At 53.2% G+C, this 12,236-nt stretch overlaps 1 protein-coding gene across 4 annotated transcripts in view; it reads left to right on the top strand.

Moving 5' to 3' along the window:
* Nucleotides 1-12,236, top strand: part of LOC116954182 (zinc finger homeobox protein 3-like) — a 181,687-nt gene that overhangs the window by 77,699 nt on the left and 91,752 nt on the right. The window lies entirely within an intron of this gene.

Genomic DNA, 12,236 nt, shown 5'->3' with positions numbered 1-12,236 from the left:
ATGTCTACATCTCTCACCATCCCCCCATGTCAACATCTCTCACCATCTCCCCCATGTCTACATCTCTCACCATCTCCCCATGTCTACATCTCTCACCATCTCCCCATGTCTACATCTCTCACCATCTCCCCATGTCTACATCTCTCACCATCTCCCCATGTCAACATCTCTCACCATCTCCCCATGTCTACATCTCTCACCATCTCCCCATGTCTACATCTCTCACCATCTCCCCATGTCAACATCTCTCACCATCTCCCCATGTCTACATCTCTCACCATCTCCCCATGTCTACATCTCTCACCATCCCCCCCATGTCTACATCTCTCACCATCTCCCCATGTCAACATCTCTCACCATCTCCTCATGTCTACATCTCTCACCATCTCCCCATGTCTACATCTCTCACCATCTCCCCATGTCAACATCTCTCACCATCTCCCCATGTCTACATCTCTCACCATCTCCCCATGTCTACATCTCTCACCATCTCCCCATGTCTACATCTCTCACCATCTCCCCATGTCTACATCTCTCACCATCTCCCCCATGTCTACATCTCTCACCATCTCCCCATGTCTACATCTCTCACCATTTCCCCATGGCTACATTTCTCACCATCTCCCCATGTCTACATCTCTCACCATTTCCCCATGGCTACATTTCTCACCATCTCCCCATGTCTACATCTCTCACCATCCCCCCATGTCAACATCTCTCACCATCTCCCCATGTCTACATCTCTCACCATCTCCCCATGTCAACATCTCTCACCATCTCCCCATGTCAACATCTCTCACCATCTCCCCATGTCAACATCTCTCACCATCTCCCCCATGTCTACATCTCTCACTATCTCCCCATGTCTACATCTCTCACCATCCCCCCCATGTCTACATCTCTCACCATCTCCCCATGTCAACATCTCTCACCATCTCCCCATGTCTACATCTCTCACCATCTCCCCATGTCAACATCTCTCACCATCTCCGCATACCTCACTCGCCCCCCCATATCTCCCACATCTCTCACCATGCCTCTGCATCTTTCCTGATATCCCTCTCGGTGTCTGGATTTGTCTCCTCCCCAACCTCCACCACCTCTGACCCCCTCACCATCCGTGACCCCCACTCACCCACTCAACTCACCGTGACCCCCACTCACCAACTCACCGTGACCCCCACTCACCGTGACCCCCACTCACCGTGACCCCCACTCACCAGCTCACCGTGACCCCCACTCACCAGCTCACCGTGACCCCCACTCACCAACTCACCGTGACCCCCACTCACCCACTCACCAACTCACCGTGACCCCCGCCCACCCACTCACCAGCTCACCGTGACCCCCACTCACCAACTCACCGTGACCCCCACTCACCCACTCACCAACTCACCATGACCCCCGCCCACCCACTCACCGTGAACCCCACTCACCCACTCACCGTGACCCCCAGTCACCCACCCACTCACCAACTCACCGTGACCCCCACTCACCCACTCACCGACTCTCACCCTGCCTCACCCCCTCGCTCTCCTCGCACCACCTCACTCTTGCACCCCCCCTCCCCACCTCTCCCTTGTCTTGCCCTCTAACCCCCCCCCTCGCCATCTCTCACCCATTTCTCTTTCGTCTCTAACCCCCTCTCTATCTCCTCCCCCCCCCTGCCCTCCCATCATCTCTCACCCTCGCTGCCCACCCACTCCCCCACCGCTCACCTCCCGCCCCCCTCCACCCAACAAATTGCTCCCCCCCCCCCCCCCCCATTGTCTCGCCGCCGCTCTCCCAAATGCGACGGACGCGTTGGCGTTAACTCGTCTCGTTTTATATTTTTTCCTTCTCTATATATATTTTCTCGTTTTGTTTTCTGCCGGTTCACCCCCCCCCGCAGCCACCTCGACGCTCCCCCCCCCCTTCTCCCGTTCCGAGCACGCCCGGGGAACTGTCGGGGCGTGCATCCCGGCCCTAATTGAATGTAAATGTGCGTGCGTGGTTTGATTTTCTGGTTAGGCCAGCTTCTTGGTGGGGAGGTGTAAACGCGTCTCAGATCGAGGCGATGCCTCGCTGGACGATGCAAATTTGCGAGGTCTGCCTGGCACCGCCGCCGAAATGGCCACGTGGGTGATTGTCTCTTGACCCCCCCCCCCCCTCCTCCCCGATTCTTCTCCTGTCTACCGAGGCAAACGATCTCTTCCAGACTGTCTCGGGCGGCCAGTGATGTTAGCGAGCACCTATTGTTGCGCCGTGCGGTTGTCTTCCGCTCGGTCACTTCTCGCCGAGCCCAGCCTGCTCCTGCCCGCACAGCTAAGACCAGGCCTAGCCTAAATTCCCTATCACTACCCCAACCCCCATCACTACTCCAACCCCCATCACTACCCCAACCCCCATCACTACCCCAACCCCCATCACTACCCCAACCCCCATCACTACCCCAACCCCCATCACTACCCCAACCCCCATCACTACCCCAACCCCCATCACTACCCCAACCCCCATCACTACCCCAACCCCCATCACTACCCCTATCACAACCCCTATCACTACCCCCAACCCCTATCACTACCCCTATCACTACCCCAACCCCCATCACTACCCCAACCCCCATCACTACCCCAACCCCCATCACTACCCCAACCCCTGTCACTACCCCAACCCCTATCACTACCCCAACCCCCATCACTACCCCAACCCCTATCACTACCCCAACCCCTATCACTACTCCAACCCCCATCACTACCCCAACCCCTATCACTACTCCAACCCCCATCACTACCCATACCTCATCATTACCCCTACCCCAAACCCTCCTAAACCACTCCCGCCAGTTCTCGTAACTGTCACCATCACGACACCACCGCTTATAACAACAGCGACGACAACCCCACTCTTTATCTCAAACCCACTCACCACACGTACAATTTTGTAGTTGCTTGTTAAAGCGCCTTGGAGTAAGGGGTGGGCGCGACCAGCACCCAGCTCCAGCGGGGGGGCCCCCTTGGCCGCCCCCGGCAAAGACGTCCAATTACACTCTGCGCCCAGGTGCTCGCGGTTTCTTCATGGACGGCGCCATCCTCAGGGGGAGCCTTCTGCGTGACCGGACGCGAGAAAAAAATTCCGGGCACGGCCTACGAACGCGCGCAGAGAAGGGAGGCGGCTCAGAGACGGTCCCCCGTGGGAGGCCTCGCGCAGGGCCGAGTTAACCACGCAAGGCGGGCATGGGTGAGGATGGGTTCGGGTACCACCGGCGTTATCCGCGGTCGGGCGTCGATTAATAATTTTACAGTGCTTGGTTAATCGGCTCCCGCAATGAGGGCTCCGGCCACGCGCTCGCGGGGTCACGGGAGCCGGTGAAGGGGGGAGAAGGAGGGAGAGCAGTTGTGTGGGGATATCGCTCTCCACCGATGTTGGCCGTTGCCGGGAATCGAATTCAGGTCGCCGGGTTCATCGTGCAGTGCGCTCACCAAGATGCCAGCGTTTGTTTGTGTCCTCCCGCAGCGAGCGTGTAAATATTAAAGCACACAAGGCCACTGACATACGCGCTCTCGCTCGCACGCGCAGATTTGACAATGCCCGTGCCCTCTCTGTTCATACGAAGTTGGATGATATTTCGCGTAGTCTAACAGCTTTTTTAAACAAGTCCCGTTCGTCGTTACCAATCAGCCATGATCACTCCACTGTTGGATAAAGGCCTTCCCAGGTCGTGCCTTTATCTCACGGTCCTGCGATGTAACAAAGATCCCGCGGAATTCCTTAATAGACTGTAGCAGCAAGTGCCGTGAGCGAGTGTAGCACCTATGTGGGCCGGCACGGCACACGAGGGGGGTGGGTGGCCAGCACCACGCCCGACCGCCTTTGTCTCCTCAGTGGCGATGTTTACTACACACCGCACCAGGTTCTCATTTGAGGCCGAGTCGACCTAGGGGAGGAGGCCCAGGACCGGTTGAGATAATCGCCACCGGTGTTGGTGGCCGTGAGCGGGAATCGAACCCGGCTCGCCGGGTTCGTAGCGCAGCGTAGCGCCAACCGCTACACCACCGCTCACCACCGCTCACCACCCTGCGATGGGACAATCCACCGAGCACCAGCTGATGTTGTCACTGACCCCTCCGTGGTGGACCTCTCCTCGATCAGCTAAGCAGGAGTTGAGCCTGGCTCCTGCTTGGATGGGTGACCATGAACAACAGGCTGGGCAGCAGAGGGCGTCAGTGAAGCACAATACATTGTTGTGTTGTACCTCTGTGCCCCCTCCGCCCCCCCCCCCCCCACGACTATGTTCGTTGCATTCAGCCTCGTGCACCGTGGTGAAGTATGGTCAAATATTCATATAATTCCCATGACCCCCCAATGCTGATTGGGGGAAGTTGTCATCCAGCAGTAGATTGACAGCGGGTTGTGCGTGTACACGTGAAGTCACTTCCTAGCAGACGGCAAACATCAGTGGTGAGTTACGTCCCTACCGGTTCCTGGGCCTCCCCTTACCCAACCTTCACCTACCCCACCTTCGCAAACCGGCACCGACCAGCGTGGTGAAGTATGGACAAAAAGAACAGCTCCGGAGACCCGACTCAGCGTTTTGGGGGAGGCATGCACCCAGCAGTGGATTGACACTGTGAGAAAAAAATTAACATTTACAGCGCAACGTTATTGTAACATTGCACGTGCGTGCGTGCGTCCGCGCGCTAGATGCCGCTGTGAAGTTTAGCAAAATTAAAATCCCGCTCCCGCACACACTCATCGGCGGAGCACAAAGCCGTCGAGAATCGTGACGATTCTTTGGGTGATCTTTGGGTGATCGCTGGATCGGCGGCGGACGGTTTAGCTGGAACGGACCGCGCGCGCGCACAGCAAGGCCGTACGTGAATTGTCACGAATGAAAGGGCGCGTTGAAAGTAGGTCATTGCAGTTTCGCGGGCTCCTATCCTCCTCCTCTTCCTCAGTGTCTGGGCCACGCACGCTGGGCAGAGCTTATTCAAGGTCGCCCGCACAGCGGTGGCCTCCAGTGGTGGGTGGGTGGGTGGGTGTGTGGGTGGGTTAGGTCTGTGGGTGGGTGGCAGGGGGTCCAGACACCACTCCCCCCCCCCCCAGCATGTTCAGATACGGTTAAGAGGGACGCCCACGAAATTTTCGACACAATGTGACATTTTGTGAATCCGTGTTTTTTTTCTCCCTCCGTTTGACGAAGCGACGTAAACGCCGATGGTGCCGACTACGGAAAGTTGTTTGCGTACACGGGAGCGCATGAGCAGGAGGCCGTTGGCCTCCCGCTGGCTTTCCAGTCCTATATAGCACACTATTTAAATTTACACAAACATTTTATTTTGCCGGGTAAGGCCCACCGAGCTATGTAGCTCTTTTTCATAAGTGGCGCGACCACTTTAAATGATAGCTCAACAAAAGTGGCGTATCATCGTGTGGACATGTATAGCAGCCAAATACTGTGGAGGGAAAAAAAATCAGAGGATCCAGAGAAAAATCCACTGTACCACGGTGGAGGGGGACGAGGCAAACTCCAAATACAAACAGGCGTCAGGTTCCGGATCGAACCCACGACCGCCCTATATACCAGGCGAGGTAGAAAACATCTCGCCACCGCAGCGCCCGACAGCGAGCAGACACGTGTACACGCGTTTCACCATAATGCTTGACAACTACGGCAGATGAGTTCCTACACAGACAGTCGGCTCAGTCTTGAGTCGGTAGCCTGGCCGAGCGGGCTAATTATAACTAAACTAAACAATTTATATTCTCTTGGGTCTTTCGGTAAAGTCACGTAGATAGGTTCAAAGAAAATAACAAAAAATTACACGAAGACACCTGCTTGTGTCGCGATCGAAACGTCGTAGTTTTTTTGTTATCTTTTTGTTATTTTCTTTGAACCTATCTACGTGACTTCACCGAAAGACCCAAAGAATATGAATTCCTGCAGTCAAGATTTAAACAATTTTATTTTCACCAGGTAAGGCCCACTGAGCGACACAGCTCTTTTTCAGAAGCGACCTGGCCTCAAATGATAGCCCAACGAAGTGGCTTGTCATCACGTGGAAATTTATAGCGGCCAAATACTCAAAATGCTTGTTTCTAAATGGACCCGGAGAAAAATCCACGCCACCACGGGGGAGAGGGACACCGCAAATTCCAAAGACAGAGTCGTCGGGGTCGGTATCGAACCCACGACCTCCGCTCTACCGGGACGAGGTAGTTAACGTCTCGCCACCGTGGCGCCCCCGGTCGTAGCACGTGACGTCGTTCCGCAGTGGAAAAACAACCGGGCCGCCTTTGAGTCCGCGGCGGGGCTGGCTCGGCGCGAACCCACCGCGGCCCGGTCGTCCGCCGGTCAAGGGGTGACCGGCGCGTGACCCCTCTGAGCCACCCGGCCACCTGAGTCGGGGTTCCGGAGGGAGGGTGGGCGATGTGGTTTTAATTGTTCCCGTTTTGTCTTCGTCAGAGCGAACGCCGTGCGTGTGTGTGTGTGTTTGCGCACGCACGCGTCTATCTGTGTGTGTGTGTGTGTGCGTGCGTGGGGAGCTGCGCTACGAACCCGGCGATCCGAGTTCGATTCCCGCTCACGGCCACCAACACCTATGACGATTATCTGAATCGGTCCGGGGCCTCCCCTAGGTCGGCTCAGCCTCAAATGAATCGCTGGCGCGGTGTGTCGTAAACATCGCTACCGGGGAGACAAAGGCGGCCGGGCGTGGTGCTGGCCACTCACCCCCTCGTGTGCCAGCCTACGTAGGTTCTACTCGCTAACAGCGCTTGCCCCAACAGTCTGTTCAGGCTTTGGTGGGGGGGGGGGGGGTTTAGTCTTTGCGTGTTTGTGTGTTCACACTGACAACAAGAGACACGGGACCACAACCCTTGGGGGTGGGGGGGGGAGTCTAGACGAGAGTAGTCAATCTCAGCTGTCACTCACAATGTATGTTTTTATTCTGGTCCAAGAGTATGTTTGTGATTGTGGGTAGCGGCAGTGCAGTGGTTAATGCACTCGGAGCCCCGGCGACCCGAGTTCGATTCCTGCTCTCACGGCCAACACAAGTGACGGATTATCTCGATAGCACCGGTCCTGGGCCTTGCCTAGGTCGACTCAGCCTCAAATGAGTGCCTGGTGCAGTGTGTAGACATCGCCACTGGGGAGATAAAGGCGGCCGGGCGTGGTGCTGGCCACCCGCCCCCGTGCCGGCCTTCATAGGTGCTACTCGCTAACAGCCCTTGCCCCAACAGTCTGTTCAGGTGACACGGGTGGTTCTTTGTTTATTCGTTATTATTTATATACACGTTTCTATATATATAGCTACAGTGAGGGAAGAAAGTATTTGATCACCTGCTGATTTTGTACGTTTGCCCACAGACAAAGAAATTATCAGTCTATAATTTTAATGGTAGGTTTATTTGAACAGTGAGACAGAATAACAACAAAAAAATCCAGAAAATGTTATAAATTGATTTGCATTTTAATGATGGAAATAAGTATTTAATCCCCTCTCAATCAGAAAGATTTCTGGCTCCCAGGTGTCTTTTATACAGGTAACGAGCTGAGATTAGGAGCACACTCTTAAAGGGAGTGCTCCTAATCTCAGCGTGTTACCTGTATAAAAGACACTTGTCCACAGAGGCAATCAATCAATCAGATTCCAAACTCTCCACCATGGCCAAGACCAAAGAGCTCTCCAAGGATGTCAGGGACAAGATTGTAGACCTACACAAGGCTGGAATGGGCTACACGACCATTTCCAAACAGCTTGGTGAGAAGGTGACAACAGTTGGTGCGATTATTTGCAAATGGAAGAAACACAAAAGAACTGTCATTCTCCCTCGGCCTGGGGCTCCATGCAAGATCTCACCTCGTGGAGTTGCAATGATCATGAGAATTGTGAGGAATCAGCCCAAAACTACACGGGAGGATCTTGTCAATGATCTCAAGGCAGCTGGGACCATAGTCACCAAGAAAACAATTGGTAACACACTACGCCATGAAGGACTGAAATCCTGCAGCGCCCGCAAGGTCCCCCTGCTCAAGAAAGCAAATATACATGCCCGTCTGAAGTTTGCCAATGAACATCTGAATGATTCAGAGGACAACTGGGTGAAAGTGTTGTGGTCAGATGAGACCAAAATGGAGCTGTTTGTCATCAACTCAACTCGCCGTGTTTGGAGGAGGAGGAGGAATGCTGCCTATGACCCCAAGAACACCATCTCCACCGTCAAACATGGAGGTGGAAACATTATGCTTTGGGGGTGTTTTTCTGCTAAGGGGACAGGACAACTTCACCGCGTCAAAGGAACGATGGACGGGGCCATGTACCGTCAAATCTTGGGTTAGAACTTCCTTCCCTCAGCCAGGGCATTGAAAATGGGTCTTGGATGGGTATTCCAGCATGACAATGACCCAAAACACACGGCCAAGGCAACAAAGGAGTGGCTCAAGAAGAAGCACATTAAGGTCCTGGAGTAGCCTAGCCAGTCTCCAGACCTTAATCCCATAGAAAATCTGTGGAGGGAGCTGAAGGTTCGAGTTGCCAAACGTCAGCCTCGAAACCTTAATGACTTGGAGAAGATCTGCAAAGAGGAGTGGGACAAAATCCCTCCTGAGATGTGTGCAAACCTGGTGGCCAACTACAAGAAACGTCTGACCTCTGTGATTGCCAACAAGGGTTTTGCCACCAAGTACTAAGTCATGTTTTGCAGAGGGGTCAAATACTTATTTCCCTCATTAAAACAATCTTTATAAAATTTTTGACATGCGTTTTTCTGAATTTTGTTGTTGTTATTCTGTCTCTTACTGTTCAAATAAACCTACCATTAAAATTATAGACTGATCATTTCTTTGTCAGTGGGCAAACGTACAAAATCAGCAGGGGATCAAATACTTTTTTCCCTCACTGTAAGTGGTAAGGCAAGGATCTGGCAATCATAACTTTGCAAGTTCAAATCCTGTTTGAGCGTCAACTTGGCCCATCATCTCCCTGGGATCTATAAATTGAGTACCACTTTGTGGGGAAGTCAACAGTGGCTCTGCTGTGGAGATACTCACCCCTGCCATAGGAATGATAAATTTCCACAACTGGGGGGGGGGGGATGAGCTTGACCTTTCTGAAGCGTTGAGTGATATCCGAAGCTGGCCTGGTGGTGCCTCTTTTCACCGTCGTGCTTTGACCAGCGTGGTGAAGTATGGTCAAACAACCGATATTGCCAATATGGCAATATTTGACAGAGTACCGTGAAGTATCGTATTCTTCTTATTAAACAGTACTCACCAGCCACTTGATACACGAGTCAAGGATGTAATGCATGGGGAAATCAAGTAGCAGGGACGGGATAAGAGAAAGAAATGGGGGAATAATAGGAAGGAGAATGTCAAAGGAACGTAGAAACGGGAGCACCGGGTGAGGAGAGGGAGGAGGAAGAGGAGGCTGCTGCGTCAGGGCCTCTGCTGTTGCTGCTGCTGCACGGAGGAGCGGAGTCTGTTTTCACAGTGGGCGGGGAGAGGGGAAAGAATTCAGAGTGGGGGTGGCCACGCAGAAGTCGTGTGATTGACAGGAGGCTTGAGTTGATTTAGACACGTGAACCTTATGGCGGGACCCCGGGGCCACATAAGCCCCCGGCTCTCGCATAAACTGTGTTGCGACGTCATTTTATGTCTGTTGAAGGCGAGCTCTACACGATGCGCTAACTATAAAATAAAGGTTTTTGGGTTAGATCGCATTATTTATAAATGTGTCGTAACCCTCCACCACCCGACGCGGCCAATCAGCAAAAAGTGTCACGTTGACAAAAGACATGTCGATTTAAAGCTTTCGTGACTGCAAGGATTCATCTTCTTTGGTTCTTTCGGTAAAGTCACCACGTAGAATGAGAATAAAATAATAAATTAATGAAAGAAAATAACACAATAAAATTCTCACGACGTTTCGGCCACAACACAAGTGGCCTTCATCAGGTGAAGGGACCAGACTGTCTCGAGGACACCGGTGTGTCTCGAGGACAGCGCTGGAGCGGATCCAGCGCTGTCCTCGAGACAGTCTCGTCCCTTCACCTGATGAAGGCCACTTGTGTTGTGGCCGAAACGTCGTGAGAATTTTATTGTGTTATTTAATTTTTATTAATTTATTATTGTATTCTCATTCTACGTGACTTTACCGAAAGAACCAAAGAAAAAGACAAATAGTTCACTACTTTAGCCCACCGGTGTGTTGAAGAGTGAATCCACAACATTTACAGTTTGAGTACGACGTTTCGCTGGTAATTACATCCAGCATCATCGGGCAATTCACCAGAATGGTAAAGCCCTCGCTTGCTCCCGGTTTTAAATAGAGCAGCAGGGTGACGTCATCATTTAACTCATTTCAGGTGCAGTGATTTGAGGCGGGGGAGGAGGGGGGGGCGGTATTGTAATTATATAATCGATTGGTAATCGGTCAATGAATAATATTGGTCGCGAAAGCCTCCGTGTTAAACAAAGTTTAAAAGTTTAGTTTCTTCTGCACATTCGTCCTCGCTGCGCTTGACAACGCAATGATCCGCGCCAGGTGGGTTGTGGCGTTTTTTATGCGCGCGCTGGGAGGGAAGTTGCCAAAAATCAATGCGTAAATTGCGATTTCTACTTCTGGTTTATTCATGTATAGATGATACTACTAAAGGGGTCAATTGTGTACAGTGCTTGTCCAAACCGAACCAAAACAAAAAAAGTGATTTGTTTGAACGCATTTGTACGTCCGTGGCCCAGATTCGACACGTCCGACGACAAGCTATGCAGACGTTGTTGAAAGCCCGCGTCTCGGCGTCATTACACCGTCGCAGGTCCGCACGGGAGAAGATGACTCCCAGTGGCCTCACCTGATTTAAATAAAGATCATCAATCACCGGCGGCGCGGGCGGAGTGATGGGGGTCAGACGGGGCGGGGGTTATGGGGGGGGGTTAATCTTGCACGAGCCGCACCGCTGCCGTCGCACGACGCGGAGACTTCGTGTCTTCTCTCCGCCCGTAGAGAGACCGTCTCATTGTTCACCCGTTCGCCCTCCGCCCCCCCCCTTTTATTCACGGCTCGGGCCTCTAAAAATGGGACAGTGCGCGGGAGCGCACGCCCGCGTGTGTCTTTTGTCTGGACCGCATTACGGGCAAAACAGCTGTGTTTCATAACCGCGCGCAACTGTCCTCCTCCGTTCGGGCGATCGTAGAGAAATGGATGAAGTGGTGGTGGTGCTTGGGGGGGGGGCGCTGGCTGGGCGCGGTAGCTGCGCTGGCGATATGTACGCTGTCCACGCATTTCCTCCGTGATCTGCGGCGAAATAGCAAAAATTACATTGAAGTGCGAGATGATAATGGATGTTTTCCCGCGCCCGCAACGGTTTTTCAAGCGCGGCGAGCGGACGCGTCGCCGAGAGAGAGCGGCACAGCAAGTTATAATAAAGAATAAATATGTTTGCGATGTACGGTATGTTTGAACCTCTTTCGCGCCGTACGTAGCCAACCGTGCTAATCGGAGGCACGTGTGATGGTGATGTTGACGACGATGAAGCGTGCGCGTTTGTTACCCGCGTCGTTCTCGCCAAGGAGCTGCGCGTCCGCGCACGCCGGGCACGGTCTGCGGTGAAGGCAGAGTCAGTGGTGAGCGATGCTGCCATCTGGTTTTCTTAAATTTTGGTCAATTTGTGGACCATGACGCCGGCAGCGAGCGTACCCCCGCCGCTCTCTTTCGACGATCCTCACGGGACCTTTATTGACGCCCGCCGTGAAACGGACAGAACGTAACATTTTTTTTTCGGTCGACGCGTGCGTGCGCCCGCGCCCACCCCCCTTCTCCCGTCACTTCCCCCCACCCCCGCCGTATTAACCAGCGCTGGCCGCTGGGTTCGAACCGCGAAGCCCCCCCTAGCAACAAGTGGCGAACGCTCACCCAGCCGTCCGTCGTGGCCGTCGCAACGTTTCTGTAGCTCTCGTTGCCATTAAAGAAAGTCTCCCGCGGGTCGACGACGACTACAAACAACAAACAACAACACGAAGGCCTCTTCCTTTGCGCGGTTATACAGGGCGATCCAGTTGTAGACACCCCACCACTCTCTAATGGCCCTCTTCTGCACAGCCGATTGAACACTACGAAAGCGTATTCTTAGCTCTTTCGGTAAAGTCACGTTGAAGGGAAACGATAAAATAATAAAATGGATATAAAACAATAAAAAATTCTCACGACGTTTCGACCGTAACCCAAACGGCCGTCACCTGATGACGACCGTTTGTG

The sequence above is a fragment of the Petromyzon marinus genome, chromosome 54, assembly GCF_048934315.1.
Source record: "Petromyzon marinus isolate PM22_M1 ecotype Great Lakes invasive population chromosome 54, UKy_Petmar_22M1.pri1.0, whole genome shotgun sequence".
Lineage (NCBI taxonomy): Eukaryota > Metazoa > Chordata > Hyperoartia > Petromyzontiformes > Petromyzontidae > Petromyzon > Petromyzon marinus.
The sequence above is the reverse complement of the archived record's forward strand: the minus strand, read 5'-3'. Positions and strand labels throughout refer to the sequence as shown.